A 19,448-nucleotide genomic window follows, 5' to 3' on the forward strand; every position below is an offset into this window, starting at 1 on the left:
TGTACAAAAAAGTAACGGTTATGGAGGTAGGATTTTAAAATTAGGAAGTGAGTGAGAGGAAGCATATTTTTTAATTTGTATAGAAGGCCTGTGTGCCAGACTTTATCGAATGCTTGCGAGATGTCTAGAAAAGCGGCAGTGCAGTACATTTTGTCTTCCAATGCTTGATTAACAGTTCTGCATATCCGATGAACCTGTTCTATGGTTGCGTGTTGGGATCTGAATCCAAACTGGTGTGCAGGGATTAGTTCTCGATCTGATAGGAGTGGTTGAATTCTTGAGAGTATCAGTTTTTCTAGGATCTTTGACACTATCGGCAGTAAGCTTATGGGTCGATATGATTTGACATTTTCCAGCGGCTTTCCTGGTTTGGGAATTAGTATAATTTTTGCGACTTTCCAGAGGAGAGGGAAATATGCGGTTCTTAATACTGCATTGAATAATTGAGTGAGGTACACAATTCCTTTCCTGGGTAGTTGTTTAATAATTTTACTGGATATAAGATCGAAGCCTGGGGACTTTTTCGATTTAAGATTTTGTATTATTTTGATCACTTCATTTACCTTAAACTTTTCCGGTGGAAGTTCTAACTGGTATGGAAATTCTAAAAATTGTTGGATGGATGCTTCAAAGTTTTGATTATTCTCAGCAGGGAAAGGTTGAAAGACGTCTGTGAGATATTTTGCAAACACTTCTGATTTTTCTTTATTGCTTTTGGCCCATTCGCCGTTTTCTGCGCGAATAGGAGGGTTGCTTGATTGAGGTCGTTTAAATTTTTTCGTAGCCTTCCATAGAGAATAGTCTGTAATTTCTGTTGCTGATAGGTTGCTAAGATATTCTTTAATCCCATCGTTTTTGTAGTTATTTAGGAGAGTTTTAAGTTGAAGTGTAGCCTGGTTGAGTCTGGTTTTGTCCTGAGGCGCGTGCGTTCTTTGCCATGTTTTTCTTAAATATCGTTTTTCTTTGATTTTTTGTCTGATTATGTTTGGTAGCTCTTGTTTCATGAGCGTCGTGTTTTTTAGGGGTGTTGTTTGCCAGATTGCTTCCTGTATAATTACGTTAAAATTTTGTATGGCTTCATCTATTTCATAGTTTGTTTTTAAAGGTATGTTTAGGTTTAGGTTGTCCTCAATCACCCGCCGAAACCTTTCCCAATCCGTATATTTGTTGTCCAGTTTCGGTGGTAGCTGTACCTCAACAAGTTCAGTACTTATCGTGATTAATACAGGCGAGTGATCCGAGGAAAGGTCAAAGCAAGATTCAATTCTTTGCGATCTTTTTGGAATTCCCTTTGTTATGCAGAAGTCAAGTAGATCGGGTATTTTGTTCACGTCGGTTGGCCAATAAGTAGGTTCACCACTGGAAATATACGAGTAGTTGTTACTATTCATAGCCGCTAGAAGCTGTCGTCCTTTTGGGGTGATTAATCTTGATCCCCAATGTGTATGTTTAGAGTTGTAATCTCCTCCAGCCAGGAATCTGTTACCCAATGTTTTAAAAAATTCTTCAAATTGTTCTTTTTTTATCTTGTGTATTGGTGGGCAATAGACTGCAGAGATTGTTAGTGAGCCATGCCAATCTTCAATAACTATGTTAGTAGCCTGCAAGTAGTCTTTTTTAAAGTCATTAGTCTCATAGTGTTTGATATTGTTTTTGATTATAATAGCAGTTCCACCATGGGCTGTACCATCTGGGTGTCTAGTATTGTAAGTTGTGTAGTTAGGTATTTTAAAGTAGCTTCTACTTGTGAAGTGAGTTTCTGATATTAACATTATATCAATTTCGTGACTAATGATGAAAGTTTTTACCTCAAGACAATGTTTGGCAAGCCCGTTGGCGTTCCAAAGTGCAATTTTTAGTAACTTATTCATTTTGTTAAATTATTGACGACTATCGTTAGGAGGTTTAGCAGTGTGGACAGTTGTTCCGCAAATCCTTTAAACATCGATTTTAGTTCAGACAGGTCGTTAGCAGGAGTAGGATGCGTTAAATTTGGTGCTTGCAAAGTATTCTGAGATGTGCTTGCTTGAGGTAGTTGGTTTGTTACTGCTTGTGAGTAGCTAATGCCTGGATTGATGGTTCTTCCAATATTACTCGTTAGTGGGGTTGTAGGTTGTTTTTGCCGTAGGGTTGGATATGTTTTTTTCTGCAGTTCCTTATATATAGTACATCCTTTATAATTTGCCGGGTGGTTTCCTTCGCAAAGAATGCACTGAACATCGTCAGATCTTTCTTTTCTTGTACAGTGTTCAGTAGCATGATCTCCGGTGCATTTTACACATCTGGGCCTATGTTGACAGTATTTTTTTGTATGCGCATATCTTTGACATCTACTGCACTGTGGAATTTCCCTCCTTGTGTATGGTGGTTCAAATTTAATTTTGTAGTTTAGCAAGTGTTCAACGTCGTAAATTGTTTTATTATTTTCTGCTGATTTTAAGTCAATGAAGAACATTGATAAAGGTTGCTTAGTTTTGTAATTTTTAATGTTCCACATATTTACTACCGAGTGCCCCAGCTTTTCGATTTCTTCTTTTAATTCTGTCAGATTGGCTGAGTAATGCATGTTTTTTAATACTACTCTGAAGCTGCGTTCGTCACGAGGCCTAAATGTATGGAATTCTGTTTTTTTCTCAGTTAAAGCTTTAGTTATTGTACTATAATTTTCTTTTTCTTTAGGTTGTATTTTAACTTGATCGTGATTTAAAACTTTGATTTCGTATCCATTTTTGGCTATATTATTTAATAGTGTGGTGAGTGGGGTCACATTTTTCACTCCATTTACAAATATGGGAGGTGGTTTTGAGGTTTTTTCAGTTTGAATCTCAGTTCTTTCAGTTTGAACTTCTTCATTTTTTGCTTCGTTATCTGCGTCGTTAGACAACTCCTCAAATCGATTTGATGTATGAACAGGTGAATTTAGCCAGTAGTCATTAATTTTGGTCTGTTTAGTTACTCTGTGTTCAGGGCTAAGTCTGACTCTTTTCCTAGTGTTTTCTACAGTTTTCCATTCTTCGTCTTGGCTAATTTCTTGGCTATTTTTGTTTGGCAAGGCTGGGATATTGCTAAAGTATAGGGGTTGTTGTGTTGTTTGGTAATATGGTGTGGGTAAAACCTGAGGAAATGAAACGTTACCTTGTACTAGTTGGTCGTTGTTGATCTGAACTTGCGGAGCGTACGCCACTGGCTGAGTTGTAAATTGGCCTGGCTGAATCATCGCTGGTGTTGGAACTCCGTATAAATTCTGCTGTGGCTGTGGCTGCATCGGTTGAAACGGCGAAGTAATATTGTAATCCATTTCGCTGAGAGTTTTTTCCGTTTTGTCATTGGAATCACTTTCAATTTATCAACAGTGGTGTCATGGCAAAATTAGCAGTGCGGGAACGCACTGCTAATTTTTGTTTACAAAACCTAAATTCTCTATTATTTTTTTTTCTTTTCTTAACCAGTGAGGGAACGGCGTTCCCACGCGTTCCCACACGATGACACCACTGTTTATCAATAATAAAAACTGAGTTTATTATTTTTAAAACAAGTACCGGGTCATTTACAATACCGGACAGTTAAAGTTAACGGAGTTATTTATTATATAGAAACACAATAAAAAATTTTGAAAATATTTTTAAAAGATAAATTTTGAAATATTTTTGGAGCATAAATTTTAATGCCATCAACTTGTTCGAGGGCTCAGTTGATAGATATTTCTAAGTACTTTGACAAATGTTTAATAAGTTTATGTTATAAAATGCACCATTTTCCCGTTATTTAAGCTTGAATCGTTAGATTTCGGTACTCACCGAAAAAAAATATACATTCAATTACCTACAACTCACTTTTAGTTAACACTAACAGGTTTTTTTAGTAAGGAGTTTATTTCATTTTTTCTTAGTTTTAATTTTGGTAATAATAACTTTTTTGTTATAACTTATAATTTTTGAGTTATTTATCAAAAATCGATTAAAAACATGCATTTTTCTTACGAAAAATAAAATTTTTGATCCTTAATAACTCAAAAAGTTTTCATTTATTTTAATAACTTTATGTAACAAAGTTTGCTTAGAATTTGTCCATCTATCGAAGTATGGAGTTATTTTTAATAAAATAATTTTCACCCACGAGAAGGGGTGGCATCCACCCCCAGGGTAAAAACGCAAGCTTGCACCATGTCACCTTTGTTCCTTAAGATATCCTCTAACCACTCACCAATTTTCATGCAAATTGATGGAGGTTCAACGAAATCGGAGGTAATAGCTCATATCCACCTTCAGTGACTGCACTAGATCGGTTTTCAACACAATCTGTCATGCGCCAACTTGTCCAGTTTTTATTTAACCTAACCCTTTTAGCCTTGAGTTTTCAGGGTCTCCTAGGCTCTGATGTTGGAGCTGCCTATCTTTTGCTGAGATAACGATTTCTGTTCTTTATACAGGGGAGATTAGTAAGGGGGTGGCTTATACTGATGGATAGCCTGGCCATTTCCATATATTTTATATTTCCCCAGGATTTTTTTTCAGTAGCCAAAATGGTGTGACGTGGTGTTTGATGTTTTTCTTATCCTGGCTAGGGTGTCTTTGATCTCGATTTTTCAGTTGACAGTTCGGCTAAAATGAACTCCCAAACAGAACACCGAGAGTCTGAATTCGAGCTTCTCTACAAGGAGTACTAAGTATTTGTTTAGTTGATGTTGACCTATATCAAATAAAAATATGATGTCTCATCGTCCCGTGAGCGGTAACTGAGAAGAAAAGTAGGGGAATGGGGGGCATGACGGGGTCTCAAGGTAAGACGGGGTACCGCACACAAACAAGAAACTACACGTTGGTGAATAGCATGCAGTAACTCAATAGAAAGAGTCATTCGATTAACGGTCCCTGCAAGAGAAACCGTGAATGAGGGTGCACGCGTTTTTTGTTTACAAACAGAAAACTGTTTTAGCGATCCGTTGATATAATTTTGTGCAAGGACAACCATCGTTATTTTAAGGTAATTATGATCACCTCATTAATGTCTTTTTTATCGTTGTTTACTAGTATTCTTATTTTGATAATGGCACATAGTTTGTGTGAATATGTTAAACATTTAATTAGTGAATTTTTTTTTGTTCAAAGTTACCTTTTGAGGCAAGATGGGGTATTGGGTGCGGGGTATGATGGGACATTGGTGGTAAGTCTGGGTTAATTTAAATTTCTTAATAAATAACATTGGATTATTATTTTAGATAATACCATGGTACGTACTTACAACAAAAAAAACAAAAAGAGGAGAGTGGTCGAGAGATGCTATGAAAACAGCCATAGATAAAGTGACATCGTCAGAACCCTGGGTAGGCTGCCAGATCTGTGGATGTTGAGCTCACAATGCTTGTGCTAGGGTGGACAATGAAGATCTGGAGCAAATATACATTTTTGTTTGTTTTGTGAGAATTAATTAGCATCACCATCATGCTCCAATTCCATTACCCCATCATACCCCATAGTATGGGGCAAGATGGGTTTTCATAATGTTCTTATTAATGGCTAATTGTTGAAAAATGTGATAGGTTGATTTTCCAAAGATTGTACCAAATCATAGTTAGATTAACGACGTAACGTGCCATCAATTAAAAATAGTAATAAACGTAGTAATTATGTTGTATTTTTGTTATTTTCCTTAGCTACCCCATCATACCCCCCTACCCCTACATAGTCGAGGAAATAAAGCATTTTGGCTCGCAATTTTTCCGTCCAGCATGGATTTACTTGAAATTTTCACAGAAGGTAGGAAATAGTCCAAGGATCATTTTCTATATCATGCCGCTGTACGCTAAAAAATTGGGGGTGGTTGCCACCCCATCTCGGAGGTGGGAATTTTTTATTACATTTTAACCCATTATATTACCCCACCCCATTATATTACATTGTAAATCGATGTAAAATGTAATTCTAAGAGAAAAATGTTTTTTGCATTTTCTTCGTAAAACTAATATCTTTCGAGTTATTCGCGCTTGAAAGTAACAGTTTTTCGTCGAAAAAATCGACTTTTTAGAGGGTTTTTTGAGAATACCTCGAAAAATATGCACTTAATCAAAAAAACTGTAGATAACAAAATTGTATCCTTTAGTAAGACAAACTAAATTATTTTTCTATAATATCTTTAAGACCAACACAAACCGAGATACGGCATGTTAAAGGTTAGCTTTTCTCGTCAAATGCATAATTTGAAATATTTAAAGCCAAATAACGGGAAAACTTTGCATTTTCTAGGAAAACTTAAATTATCTATTTTCAAGTATAAAATTAAACCTTTCAAAGAATAATAATAAAAAATGTATATCATAAAAATAGAGCGATTTATGATAAAATGTGGGTACCTGCTTTTCTCTACGAAAAAATCAGTGAAAATAACCCCCTAACTACCCTCCTAATTAAAAATTGGCCTTCACCTTTTTGCAATTCCTTGTATATTTATATTGTCAATACATCCAAGAAGTTTGACCTATCTAAAAGGCCAAATTTTAGAAAAATTGGAGTTAAAAGAAAAATTGATATTTTGCACTTTCGTATTTTTCACGTTGTACTTCCAAATATCTCCGAAAATACTGGAGATACGAAAAAATGATAGACTACTAAATTGTAGCTTTTTTAATAACTAAAATTATATTGTGCATAAATTTTCATTACATTGCATAGTTAGCGAGATATAGCTGTTTAAAACCTCTATTTACGAGCAAACACCCTCTAATTCGAGCCCTTTAAACCCACCCCAATTAAAAAGTTAGGGATCTAACGGAATTTAATTTACACAATCTTATAGTTCTTCAAAAATCCTACAAAACAGTTTTTGAAAAAACTTTTTATCGTCAAAAATGAAGGAGCTATGTTTATAAAACGCGTTTTTTTTTTCGAAATATTCGAATAGTCCGCTTATGGAACATTTTCAATGCATGTATAATATCACAGAACTGGTTCGTATACTAGAAGGTGACTTAAAAAGTATGTGTATTTGTACTTCTACATACAGTAGAACGTCGATAATCCGGACGTCAAAAATCCGGACCGTCAATAATCCGGATTTGTATCTAGCAAGAATATCTGATTATTTTAAAACGAATTAAGGAATTAGCTGCGAAAAAAGGAACCACTACCACAGTATATAGCTACAAGCCACTACCGCAGTTCAAAAACGTATTACACATTTTTTTAAAAAGTCAAATAGTGTCTGATGTTTTTACTGTACACATGTCATGTTGCTATTATATAAATTACAGTGTTAGAACACAAAAAAATGTTTTGATTAATTTCACCTCTAGAATCTTTACTGTATAAGACAACATATAAAATTTTAAAATGCTTGTACTTAAATCTCTATACTGGCCTTTTTTAAGGTAATTTCGATAATCCGGATAATTTGATAATCCGGATGGGGTCCGGTCCCAATTAATCCGGATTATTGACGTTCTACTTTGTAAATTCGTATTTTGGTGTAAATAAATGTTTTTGTAATTCTATAATTCTACTTTTTTTTCTGTATAGATCTATTAAATTATCTACTTAAAAAAATTATATTGTTCTTAAGGGTGGTTTTTAAGGGTTGAAATATTATGATATTATATCCTAAAGCATAAAACAATCATTATTTTTAGCCAATCAAAACCAAATTTTACCCATTTTAAAGTTTACAACGTTTTTTATATAATTTTTGACAATCAGGGGTAGTTTACACCCCTAAAGATAATCGACGCCCTTGAGCATGTTATAGAATATGAAGTACAGTGTGATATAATCCTAATCCCAAATTTTTATGTAAATCGATGCAACCGAAATTATTCTTTTAGGATAAGTAAGTTTTTATATATAGCTCCAACAAGGGTGGTTTTAAGGGTTAAAATATTATGACAGTATATCTTAAAGTATAAAGCAATAATTATGTAACTAATAAGAATCAAATGTTGACAATATTAAAGTTTAAAATGTTGTTTTATAATTTTTTACAAGTAGTTTTTTTAGGGGTAGTTTTCACCCTTAAAAAACCAAAAGCGTACAACGGCTCAATATAGGAAATGAACTAGAGGGTGAAATGAGCCTAATCCCAAATTTTTGTACAAATCGATGCTGGACGAAAAAATTGCGAGGTTTTGCCATTTTTCCAGCTTCATTTCCTCGACTAACAGTATTGTCAGCATATTATATCAAGAAAGACTCGGATTGGACTGCCTTATAGGATGATAAGGATGATGAGGACTCCAGCTATTGGAGTGAATAAGTAGTTTTCTTAGCATATACTTTCTTTCTTCTTTTGATGCCTATTCGTTTCGAATATTGGCGATCATTCTGGCTATAATTATTTTATTACATGATGCTTTAAATAAATTAGTTATTGTTGTGGAGAACCGTTTCCTCAGATTCTTTAACCATGATACTATTTTACTCCCAATTCCTCGCTTTCCGAATATTTTACCTTGAAGGTTTACCTTCAGTAATCTGTATTTAGTGTCGTTTGTCACTATGTCCGAGATATTCTAACTTTCTTCTTTTAATCGTATAAATCACCTCTCTTTCTTTCCCCATTCTTCGCAGTATGGTCTCGTTGGATATCTTGTCCGTCCATGATATCCTTAGGATTGTCCCTTCGAGACGTTCGGCTACTGTGACATCTCGAAGGTTTCAAGTTTTTTCTCTATCGCTTCAGTGAGTGTCCAGGATTCAACTCCGTAGTACTTATGCCTACTTATGGTAGGGGAGCGCTAGGGGATAGATGGCGCGTAGGGGATAGATGGCGCTTAATCGGAAAAAACGATTGATGGAAACTTAAAATAAATAATGAAAAGTCCTCGGCGTTATGGAAAACTTAACCTAACTTATGTTGGTTTTAGGACCTACTCTTCACAACCCAATAGGTCCCCATAACGCTCGAGTAACTGCAAATTTAGCATACTTTCCTCTTCTACTGTTATATACTCCATATACCTTAATAGGATTTAATAATATATAAAAAAAATAAAACGGGATAATACCCGAAGGTTGGCTGTATACCATCTAGTTAAATAAAATTAACATGAAGTAAAACTCCCTAGTGTAGTTGGTATATTTAATAAAAATTCTAAATTTTTTTAAAAATCCAAACGGATTACGTTCAAAACGTTTTGGGATCTTCATCAGTCCATCATCAGTGAACCTAAAAGTAAGTAATCTCACTTAGTAAAATTGAAAAAGGGTGAAATTTTGAATGTTAAAAAATTGAAAAGTCTGGTTACGATTACTTACTCTCTGTCCTTGCTAAATAGCCACAATGCCTAACACTAGTCAAGATGTATGTTCTAACTACATGGTGAAATTTGTTAAACAATTTGGCTTACATTGGATGCCAACGGATTAGTACTAGGTACATGATGCTCTACTCCATTAATTAAGACATTTTTTATTATTATGAATAGGTCTACATTGAACTACGTTTAGTCTGTCAATGATTTAGAAGGAAGTTGAAATACTTCAAATGTCAGTAACATTGACATCCAGGAAAGGGAATTTTTAAGGTATTAACCAAGGTCAAGATCCAATGTGGTTACGGAAATTTACGTTTAACTGTGTTGGAATTTTAATTTTTAATATTAGAATTTAAATTTACTATTTTTTAAAATATTACAACCATTACTATAAACTTGACTATAAAATTAAATTTGATCGAAATTATTGTCATAATATGGTAATGAAAACAAAATGTAAGATTGAATTATTGGTTAATGAATTGGTTAATATTGGTAATTTCATTAACCAATAATTAAATCTTACATTATGTTTTCATTACCATATTATGACAATAATTTCGATCAAATTTAATTTTATAGTCAAGTTTATATTAATGGTTGTAATATTTTAAAAAATAGTAAATTTAAATTCTAATATTAAAAATTAAAATTCCAACACAGTCTAAACTTAAATTTCCGTAACCACATTGGATCTTGACCTTGGTTAATACCTTAAAAATTCTTTTCTCTGGATGTCAATGTTACTGACATTTGAAGTATTTCAACTTTCTTGTAAATCATTGACAGACTAAACGTAGCTCAATGTAGACCTATTCATAATAAAAAAAATCTCTTAATTAATGGAGTAGAGCATCATGTACCTAGTACTAATCCGTTGGCATCCAATGTAAGCCAAATTGTTTAACAAATTTCACCATGTAGTTAGAACATACATCTTGACCAGTGTTTGGGATTGTGGCTATTTAGCAAGGATAGAGAGTAAGTAATCGTAACCACACTTTTCAATTTTTTAACATTCAAAATTTCACCCTTTTTCAATTTTACTAAGTGAGATTACTTACTTTTAGGTTCACTTATGATAGACTGATAAGTCCGAAAACGTTTTGAACGTAATCCGTTTGGATTTTTAAAAAATTTTTAGAATTTTTATTAAATATACCAACTACACTAGGGAGTTTTACTTCATGTTAATTTTATTTAATAATATATACTTCAAATTAATTAGTGCCCCACCCTTTTATGCGAACATAATTAAGTTCAAATCGAATTAAAATAATTTAAATACTGGCGGCTCATCTATCAATAAAATGATTGTTTTTCATACCTCGAAAAGTGGCTTTTAATTAAAATAATTCGACATCAGTTTAATTTCATAAAAAGGTAAAACGAGATTATAATTTCAAACACAAATGTCAAAATAATTATAATTTATTCGTCATATTTTATATTTTGCTAATATTATTTGGATGTTATGTAATTAAAATTTAATAAATAGAGGCTGCGACAAAACCATTGCAGCAGAGAATTGATTGTAATGATGAGTTCGCAAAAATGTAAAAATGACACTAATATAATTAATAGATACGCTTCGAACTAAAATTCAAACAATTTTCTTTTTTGTTTTGTTAGAAAATGGCATTGTAATAAAAATATAAAAAAAGAATGTGTGTGTACTTTGTACGCACGTAAGAAGATATTCTTCTATTATATAATAGGTAATTTAAACGAAGTAAATATACTTAAAAGGTTATTTGTATTTATTTTATTTAAAAATCAAACTAACTTTCTTATCTACCACTTTCAAAAAAGAAGAATATCTTCAAAAATTATATAATAATATACTTACAATCATAACATCTATATAAAAAAAATAAAAAATAATAACTTGCTTGGGACTTAAACCCACTTCACGTCTACCGCGCCGTACGAAAGTTGACGGAATTTCAAACTAGACCAAACTCTCGTATACGTCATGTGGGAATATACACAAACTAAACGTTTATACCATGAATTTATATGAATTTAATAAAATTATTAGTTTGATTTTTGTCGAAATAAAATACAACAAAATATAGGGTAAGAAAACGATATATGAGATTAAGATTTGTAGAAAGTTTGTTCGTAATCAGATTATGTAAATTAAAGCATTGCCTACTAATAGGTAACTACATTATTTTGTTTAAATTTTCCAAATAGATAGGTATTGAAACTATTAGGTATTTCCAACTGAAACATTTAGAATTACGTACCTGCGGCTTTTCAAAACTATTTAAAAAGTCACTATAATTATAAGTTTGATTTTATTTCTGTCCACACATCAATAAAAACTAATATTATACAATATTTTTGTTTACCGATAACCTCCATATTGAACAATTATTGACAGATCATTTCAAAATTTCAACACCCAATCAGAGCCCGTATAACAACTAATACCATACTGTCGGTGTGCGCATGCGCGGGTATCAATTAAATTTTACCCTCAATCGATTCGCCGCTAAAGAAGAATATCTTCAATAATTTGAGAATCATTTGATTATATTATACAGTGAGCACGTAAAGGTTGGAATAAATTCATTTTCTCGAGAATGGACAATTTTGGAAAAAATCCCGAAACAGGTCAATTTTTAGTTTTAAATTGCGACTTTTTGGCATATGGATCATACTAGTGACGTCACCATCTGGGCGTGATGACGTCATCTATAAATTTTTTAAATGAGAATAGGGGTCGTGTGATAGCTCATTTGAAAGGTAATTCAATTCTCTATTCAGTAATATAAACATTAACATATTTATTTATACAGTGTACAAAAAATTGTTTTTTGAATTAAATTTATTGACATAAAAAGAAGAATGTGTGTAATTTATTTAACTCAAAATACATTTTACTGCTATCAGAAAACAGGAAGTAATGTTTATTTTACAAATAAATATTGTTTTTGGCTTAAATTCAGTATTAAAGCCCACCTTCCTCTTGACAGTTTGAACATATTTAATTTACGCTAGAAGCAATAATTATTTTTCAAATAAACATTTTTTCTGTTTTCTGAGAGCAATAAAATGTATTTTGGACTAAAAAAATGCATTCTTCTTTTTATGTCAATAAATTTAATTAAAAAAATGTTTTTTTGGACACCCCGTATAAATAATTATGTAAATGTTTATATTACTGAATAGATAATTAAATTACATCGATGACGTCATCACGCCCAGATGGTTGACGTCACTAGTATGATAATATGCCAAATAGTCGTAATTTAAAAATAAAAATTGACCTTGACGATTTTTTCCAAAATCGTCCATTCTCGAGAAAATGAATTTATCCCAACCTTTACGTGCTTACTGTATAAATGTTCTTACCAACGATAAGTTCGTCGTGAGATAAAATTTACAAACAATATTACCTTAAATATTACTTATTTATAATAAACATTACTTTATTTAAAATAATATCCGACGAAAATTTAATAGACTGTTTATTATTTTTACTATGACGATGTGTGCAAAATGAAGTTTAGTTTGGTACTGGTACTGAATACAAAATATTCTAAATTACAAAAATAGTTACCACAATAAATATACAGAGTATAGGGGCACACCACACGGCCTTAGCATATAAAAATATACATTTTTTAACATTGTAAAAATCACCCAGACCTTCTACCAGACCTGAATACCCTTCTCCGAACGCAAGGTAAGAAGAAAACTGACGGAACGTGGAGCTACATTCTGAGTGAAATAGAAAAATGCAACAAAAAAAAATAAAAATTAAAGACGGGATTCAACCCAACGTGAAATAGATTAAACGCAACGTAAAATAGAGAAATTTCTGTCAAAATTTGGTATATATGACCCTTAAGATAATACCAAATGCTAAAATTTATTGTCCTGTGGATCGTCTCGTATTTTGACACAAAGTATCGGTAAAGTGATACGCATCAAAGAAAAAAGAGACACGCTTCAGGCACTTCAACTGGCCAATTTAATGGTCAAACTCGTTTTGTTTTAATTTTTATCATTGTGAGAATGAACCAAGCTATTAATATTTTTACCTCCACCACTGGGGGCTGTAACCTTTTTGGTTCCCTTTATTCTTTGGGACATATGCTTTGACCTATTTTATCACAAAGTATTACTAATTTTACGGTCTTGTAGAGTGGTAACTGTGTTCTCTTTCTTTTTCACTATTATATTTTATTATATTATATTATATCTCTCTTTGCCGACGTCTAAATTTTTAAACACTTAAAGCTCGCATCAACACGCGCTTCAACCTCGTCATGAGTTTTCTGCTTAACGAAGGAATGGAACCCACTAAGAAATAATAACCAGATTATTTCGCCCTAAGGGTAAATTTATTATTATTCGCCATTTTAAAAATAATAACATTCTGAAGATATTTTCGGGAAAATAAATAAAATAATATCAATCAAAAAAGGCTCCAGTAATTGACTTAATATTAGGAGAAATACTAAAACATTTACATAGGAAGGCTATCGTAAAACTCATAAACTTTATAAATACAGTATCCAAGTTATATTACAAATTATATTATATGTCTCTCTATATAAGGACTTTTCCAGCTGTAGCATCCTTTCCTCTTTCAACCAACGTCTCGAGTCCTTTCTGTTCTGCCATTCTCCATATCTAAGATCTCGTCTTTCCATAGCCTCGTCCACTTCATCCCTCCATGATCTCCGGGTTCTACCTCTTCTTCTCTTTCTTATTTGGCTCCAATGAGTATGTCTTCTTCTACTACATTTCTTCGTTTTATCTCCTCATTTCTAATGCGATCTATTCTTGTCACTCTGCAGCTTCTTTTCATGAACTCCATTTCAGTTATTGTAATTTTGGACCTGTTTCGTTTGTTTATTACCTAATTCTCTGGTTTGTTTATTACCCATAGATCATTACACTACGTACCAAGGTGTTATAATATACTCTCTTCTTTGTATTTCTGGTAATTTGTCTATCCCATAGTACCCCGTTCATTTGTTTAATATATGTTCTTGTCTGTAATAATCTGCTGGTTATCTCTTGCTCGGTGATTCCATTCTTTGAGAGTATGAATCCTAAGTATTTGAAATTTTCGATACTATTAATTTGTTATATAAAATTTGTTGTTAAATTGTTAAGTATTCGGTCTTTTCTAGCTTTATCTCCAGTCTATTTTTTGTGTATTCCTCTTCTAACTTTCGGAGCATATAGGATAGATCTTCTTCATCTTGAGCCGTTACCAATTGGTCATCTGCAAAGCTTGTGTGTACAAGAAGTTGTCTCGGAATGGTATTCCCATCCCTTCCTTTTCCATGGTTTTAATATTTGTTCCAGGAATATATTTAACAGTGTTGGAGATTGTAGAGCATCCCTGCAATAAGCCGCATTTGTGATCTTAAATTCGTTGGAGTATTTATTGCCGGTTTTATCTCTTATCTTGTTGTTGCTGTAAAGGTTTTTTACGGCTTCTATTAGCCTCTGAGTTATTCCGATTTCTTCATCGTGTTACATAGTTGTTTCCTGGGGGCTGTGTCATATGCCTTTTTAAATAGATGAATGCCATAATATGTACCATTTGTCACTTGTAAATTATACCTATAACGTTGCAAACAGTTGAAATAATCACTATTTGCAAACCAGGGAAACCTGTTGTAGGCAGTCCCGGATTACGAATCTTGAGGCCCTTAGACAACCCAAGCTATGGGGCCACTTAAGAAACCTCCTTCTTTTCCCTCCAAAACCTCGAATAACCCCTCCATAATAATATGTAGATATATTCGTGGACATTTTGTGGACCTAAACTTAAATTTTCTTTTCATTTTGTAAACCATAATTATCAATAGCCATGCTTGAAAGAAATGCTAGTCGATTTTGTGCCGTTGTTGTACGATGACAGTTTTTAATAATTTTTGAAGTTATACTTCTTTACCGGCGATAGAGGGTGAATTTTTGATATGGTAAAACCTAGCGACCGGGCGCATGCGCATTATAACTTTGTTCTGATTGGATGTTCAAATGACATGTCAAAAATTATTCAATATGACGGCTGTGGCACAGCTGTAGTTAGATTATTTATGGTTGTTGCGTTTTAAAATTTGTGTGAAAAGAAACAACAAACAAAAGTTAGTTAATAGTTATACTGCCTTTTTAAATAGTTTTCATATACCTATATTTTTGGACTTTTGGACTATTTTGGACAAGGAAAACTCATTCTAATTTGGTAAGTAGTTTTTATTATAATCATATTGTAATTATACATTTGGATTAGGTTGAAATACATACATTTATTTTCTCAAGAATGCGCATTTTAGAGAGAAATCCCAAATTAGGTTCGATTTTTATTTTTAAATTATGATTTTTTGGCGTAGATTTATTTATCTAGTAGGTATGCAATGCTTTGATTTACATACTTAATTTGATTAACAACAAAAGTTCTACCAATCTTCATCTAATATATTGTTTTCTTACTGTTTTTTTATATTTTTATATTTTCTTCCACAAAATTTTAACTACATAATTTAATTTTCAAAACAACTGTCAAACAGTAAAACGTTCAGTTACCGTATTTTTCCACACGATAAATAATGTGGGATTGGACGAGTGAGTCTATAGGCCAGGGTATTAAGACAAAAATATACCCTGTTCGTGACACTCGAGGAGCCAGGGTACTGAAGCGTTTTTTCGACAAGTAATACCTACAGGAACAAATTGTAACTATTTCCTGCGTAGGATCTGGCGGCCAGTTTTATTTATAAACAATTAACTGTCAAAAAATGGCATTTCTCCCTTTTTTTTTCAAATCAATGAAAAACAGTGAAACTTATGATTTTTTTAGTACAAATATCTTTGAGATTATGGAAAAAGCTTTAAAATGACATATTACAAAGTGTGATATACTCATTTATTGTTAATATAATTGCGAAAAAAGGTCGGAATTGCAAAAAAAATTAATTTCGCAATATCTATAGTAAAAATTAGTGCACAGCTTTGATATTTTTGTCATATAAGGGTTCTTTAGTGCTTAATATGTGATAAAAATTTCAAAGCGATCCATTCAATTGTTTAAATTTTATTCAAATTGTTTATCCCAGAGAGCATTTTTTTTGCAATAACAAGTCAGAAAAAAATGACGTTAGAACCATTCCACAGGTGTCAAATGAAAGAGCATGAGCTATATTTTCAACTTGGTTTAAAAAAAGCGAATAAAAAATGCATTTATTAGTAATAAATAATTATGCAAAAGTATCGTAAATCTTTCCTTATAAACTTTTTTGGATAACTTTTTCCAAAAAAAATTAACTTTTTTAACCTGTTTTAAGTGCACAACTACCAACTAATGTTATTTATATCATAATTGATAAAAAATTGTAATAAATATATATAATTTCTTATATAACAAAATAAAAAGTTTATAAGGAAAGATTTACGGTACTTTTGCATAATTATTTATTACTAATAAATGCATTTTTTATTCACTTTTTTTAAACCAAGTTGGAAACATAGCTCATGCTCTTTAAATTGACACCTGTGGAATGGTTCTAACGTCATTTTTTTCTGACTTACGTTATTGCAAAAAAAATGCTCTCTGGGATAAACAATTTGAATAAAATTTAAACAATTGAATGAATCGCTTTGAAATTTTTATCACATATTAAGCACTAAAGAACCCTTATACGACAAAAATGTCAAAGCTATGCACTAATTTTTAAAATAGATATTGCGAAATTAATTTTTTTTGCAATTCCGACCTTTTTTCGCAATTATATTAACAATAAATGAGTATATGAAACTTTGTAATACGTCATTTTAAAGCTCTTTCCATAATCTCAAAGATATTTGTACTAAAAAAACCATAAGTGTCACTGTTTTCCATTGATTTAGAAAAAAAAGGGAAAAATGCCATTTTTTGACACTTAATTGTTTATAAATAAAAATGGCCGCCAGATCCTACGCAGGAAATAGTTATAATTTGTCCCTATAGGTATTACCTGTCGAAAAAACGCTTCAGTACCCTGGCTGCTCGAGTGTCATGGGAAAAACCTTATTACCCTGGACTACTACGCTTCGATTACGAATCAAAGTACCACGAAGTTCACGGGTTCAATTCCCGATGCAGGTTTTATTTTTTTATTTTTTTATGCATGTTATGATTGTAAGTATATTTGTTATATAATTTTTTTTTCAGAAAATGCGTATTTAAAATTTTTGTCAACAATTATTATCGTTCAAAAATCATTTTTTCTTTGTGGCATTTTTCAATGTGTTTGTGTGCGTTTTATTCTTTTATTTTTTTAAATTTCTGGTATTGTCTTAAAAATCACATAATATGTAGTAGAAGTATAACTTCTTACGTGCGTACAAAGTACACACACATTCTTGTCATTTTTGAAAATGACCGTTCCCCTGTTGCATTTGTAATCATTAGCCTAAGATAAATACTGACACATTTGGAAACTTCGAAGCGAGTTTGTTCTCATAAATAACCCAAAATGACTGTGAAGCAGGAATAAATTGTTTTGCCTGCAAGTCTTGGAGGTGTGCTATATAATATTTGAACTACACTAGTTTATCTTCAATTTCAGGTTTAATGTCATCAGGATAGTTTTCGTATAGTTTTGAAGCAAACTTTTTTTTTGGGTCTCACTCAGTTTTGGAAAAACACACAAAACACCAAATACTGAGTTCACTGATTTGTACATTGCCAACCAACGACTTGGTTCGGTAATTAGCTTATCCAAAATTGGTAGATATATTTCAGTAGTTCATCTTCTTCAATTTCATATTCAATATCATCAGGATAGTTTTCATGTAGTTTTGAAGCAAACTTCTTTTATTTGAGTATCACTCAGATTTGAAAAAACACAAAAAACACCAAATACTGAGTTCACTGACTCGTACTTACGCTGTCAACCGATGACTCAGCTTAGTAATAAGCTGATTCAAAATTGGTAGATGCGTTTCAACCTTTAACTTTTTTCCACCCGTTTTTTTAGGAAAACTTTATTGGAATAATTAGCATCATTAGAATGTAGTTTTCTCGCTCGCTTTCGTTTACTCTCGTCGGAATATTCAGAGTATTGTAGAAAGCAGGCCTTCTACTCGTAGTAAGCAAAATACCTCTGTATGATTTTAAGAACTTCAAAAGTGAATTTAGAAGCTGAACTGCAGTTTGAAGTCCAATCTCTTCTCTCTGTCTGTAATGAATTACTGACAGCGTTGATGCGTTCTAAAATTGTTGCCCAAAACTCATTAATTATGAATGTTTCTTTTTTTGACATTTCTTTCAACAAGCACTTAGCCTCATGAACTATTTCAGCTTTCTGATTAGTGTTTTCAGCAAGAGTATGAAGAGCAGATTTTAAGGCGTTTTAAGGCGTAAGGGACAAAGCTATTGTTGCATCAGCCCTTCACCAGCACTTCATCTAGTTTTTTTACCGCTTAGTGAAGTTTCATTTAAGCATTTGATCATAACTTCTCAACAATGATGGGTAGAGGCTGAAAAAAGTTGTACACACGGACTGAACAAACCCAAAATACGATATTGCTCCAATGCAACTTTCAGCAGCTCTTACTCCAACTAAATTAAGCGTGATTGTGCAACACAAGTGTAAATTAAATATTTGTATTATTTAATTCTAATTATTATTTTTTCGTTTCGGACCCTGCGAGGCCCACTTTGGGGTTGAGGCCCCTAGGCAACTACCTACTTTGGCTAATGGTTAATCCGGCACTGAAAATCAAATAGAATCGGTCAGACCAATATCGTTGCTACTGATTATCTCACGCAAAATGTCGCTGTCCAAATCTTCTTTGTTTTAAATGTATTCATTTTTTCGAATCATCAGAAAACTAATAAGTATTTTTGAAAAATTTAAACGGAGAATGAAACATTACGTTATGACCTAGAGTCGAAAGTCCCTTAGAATTAATAAAAGGTTTCTTTTGAACGAAATATTTGCAATTAAAAATCACGTTAAATTTTCTCTTTTATTTTCACCTCTGTAACTTATCAAAATAAACATTTTAGAAGTTTTCAGGGACTTTCGGCCCTCAGTAATAATGTATTATTTCAGTCTGTGTTTAAATTTTTCAGAAATATTTATTAGTTTTCCCAGGATTCCAAAAAAAAGGAATACATTTAAAACACATTTAATATTTTGACAGGCGACATTTTGCACCTTTGCCCTCAACATGGAAAAACTGTTGG

This window comes from Diabrotica virgifera, chromosome 2 (genome assembly GCF_917563875.1).
Source record: "Diabrotica virgifera virgifera chromosome 2, PGI_DIABVI_V3a".
Taxonomy (NCBI): domain Eukaryota; kingdom Metazoa; phylum Arthropoda; class Insecta; order Coleoptera; family Chrysomelidae; genus Diabrotica; species Diabrotica virgifera.